A 3,267-nucleotide genomic window follows, 5' to 3' on the forward strand; every position below is an offset into this window, starting at 1 on the left:
TTTTTGTTGTTGTATGCAGTTTCTAGCAAACTTTAATAAATTTTTTTCTATTTGTGAAAATTTCTACGTAATTCAAAGGTAATTTTCATTATATATCTTACACAGCAATATTAATATGATTTTGGATGATACATAACTTTAAAATTACTTTTAAAAATGAAAAATAATTATATAATTTAATTTCAAGATATTTTGTATACCTTAAAAATAATTGATTCTATCCGGGATAAGCAAAAGACCGGGAAATGAGAAACCCTAACTTCCATCATACTTTTTTTTACTCTTTCCGCCCTGTGGGCACTAAGAGGGCCTCTTTTTGCAGGCCCATTATGGGTTCGGCCAGGCCCACAATGGGGATGCCGGGTGGTGAGGGACCACCCCCGAAAAATTCCTGGGGATTTTTCGACCCGTTCGGATTCGAACCCGGGTCCCCCAGAGCGGTAGGCTGTCACCTTGACCGCTTGGCCATCAGGCCGCTACTTCCATCATACTGAGAAAATCTACCACGCGGCCTTGGTAAGATACATCAAATAAGAATTATAGCCAAAATAAGCCTAATAATTTATATAAGGGGCAGCATTTCGAAGACTTGCATCGTACTGAGAAAATCTACCGCGCGACTCTGACCGGATGATAAGAAACAGGGCCCAATATACCACTACTGAAAAAAATTACTGGTGTTTTACGATCTCCAGGATTCGATTCCGAGTTTTTTGAGAGTCAGGCTCATGCTTTAACATAATGGTTTTTAAAATTTCAAACGTTAATAGGGATGCAAGGTAAGGTCGGCAAAATTTCGAGGGCCGACTCTGTACTTCGATCTACGGAATCTGTGCTTCGAATAACGCTACAGTTTATCTTACTAAGTTATAGTGTATATTATTTATGAAAAAATTTTGCAAATTAATAATTTCCTTTAGAAATAATAGAAATAGTGTTGCATACAATATGCATAATTTACAATTTGGAATATGAGGAATACTCCTCTTTTAACCTGATAACGCGGAACTGCAACTTCGATAATTTCATCATAAATACAGCTAAATTTTTTACATTCCTGCGTGTTAAACATAATGTGATTTCTACAAAACATTATTCATTTACAGAATCTATAAAAATGCAAGGAATTAAATTACTAAATATAAATTATTTGTAACTAGTACTCTGGTTTGTTAGTAAAATATAAGCTACTTTTTTAAATGTATTATCTTACCACTGTTATGTATTCTGAAACATCGTTTCTTTTCCTTATCCATGCTGTTTAGCCTCATCAAAGACCGTGCTCACGAGTGATTCTAAGAGGCAAACAGCTAAGTAAGCAAAGTACCCGTTTCGTTTCATTGGTTTGCTTTACTTACTGCTTGCCACCTAGAAGAACAGTACCTCATGACTTCAATGTGACGAATCAGCGCATAATTTACAAAACCGAACATGGCCTTGTATTGTACCTATCTCATACGCTATCGATGCCTCGCATCAAAACTGCAATCGAGTATTATAATGTTTCTGTAATCTTTTTTAAGTTTAAAATTAAAGTTTAAATTAATAACATTTGTTTACAGCCATTTTTCAACTGTGAAATACAAGTTTTTTGTTTGTTTGTTTGTTAATTCCTATGCGCTGAACACGAAAATGAAGTTAAAAATTTCCTGGCACGTAAGGCTTTCGAATGCAAACGACTTAATATACCTCTAGTTGATCCTAAAAATGTCTTGTTTACCCCAACGCATATAAAACTTAAATTAGGCCTAATAAAAACCTTTCTCAAAGCACTGACTAAAGAAGGTGTTGCTTTCAAATACTTTAAACAGAATTTTCGAAACTAAGTGACTCTAAGCTTAAAGAAGGATTATTTGTTAGACCTCAAAAAAAATTACTGAAGGATGCACAAAAAAGTATTGTAAAGGAGTTGTAACAGTTTTTGGGTAACAGAAAAATAGAAAACTACGAAAAACTTGTAGGAGAATTACTTGAAAACCACAATAAAATTGGTTGCAGAATGTCCCTTTTTACTAAATTCGCATTTAAATTTTTTCCCGAAAATTTGGGTGCTATCGGTGATAAGCAAGGGGAGAGATTCTACCAAGACATCCTAACAATAGAACAATGGTATCAAGGCAAGTGAGATCCTGAAATGATTGGACATTATTGTTGATTTCTTATGAGAGAAAATGATATGGAATATAAACGAAAATCAGCATTTGCAAAGAAACTATCGATAGTAGATTGAGAATACAGTAGACCCTCTATAACACTGTAGATAATTCCGTGTTATTTGAATTCCATGTTGTACGAGTCACTTAGGTTTTACAGATACGTGTGCCGGGCTGTGAACGACTCACGTATTTGTAAAATCTAAGTGACTCGTACAACATGGAATTCATATAACACAGAATTATCTACAGTGTTATAGGGGGTCCACTGTAAATATCTTTTAAGATATTTACAGTGGACCCCCTAAATATCTTTTAAGATATCTTTTAAGATATTTACAGTATTATTCTTAATTCATAAGCATTCATAGTAGGAAATTCGAATAAAAGTTACATTTGGTTTCACTGTATTGTTTTTTCTTGATGGAGTTTTTAATAAGATTACAAAATTCTTAATAAACAATATAAAATTGAGAAAATTTGTTAGTTTATTCAATGATAATATATTCAGGAAGCAAGGCAAATTTTATTATAAGGAACAACGTATTGATGCTTTATCAAAAGATTATCTAACGAGATAGATATGTATCAGAGATTGAGACCCATCACTTCAGGCTTGAAATTCCTTGAAATTTCCATAAAGGACTAATTATCAACATCATGCAATGCTTTAGCATGCATATAAGGAAATGTAGTTTTTACCTTATTATACCCTCCGTCTTTTTTGTTGTGTGAATAATATAAGCTTGAAACCTTCCAGTATTTCTCTTACAGGTAAGTACAGTAAGTAAGTACATTGCACCAGTTTCTGTATAAAGCGCAGAACAATTTAAATAAATTGAGCCCTTAAAATTGTAGATCTTCGCTCATATTTTTAATAATACAAATCTCTGCTAATGATGAGACAATACAGTAAAATTTAAAAAATCTACATGTTTATGCACAAAAATTTGCTAAATCAAATGAACTTAATTGAAGAAATTAAGGGAGAAATCATTAAAAAATGAAGGAATTTTTGTCTGTATTACAGGGAAGTTGAGAACAAAATATCTTTACTCATTTTAAAATATGCAATTTAATATGAACTAAAATTAATAAAAAAAAAAAATATATA

This window comes from Centruroides sculpturatus, unplaced genomic scaffold, assembly GCF_000671375.1.
Source record: "Centruroides sculpturatus isolate CEXI.00-Female unplaced genomic scaffold, Cexi_2.0 scaffold120, whole genome shotgun sequence".
Lineage (NCBI taxonomy): Eukaryota > Metazoa > Arthropoda > Arachnida > Scorpiones > Buthidae > Centruroides > Centruroides sculpturatus.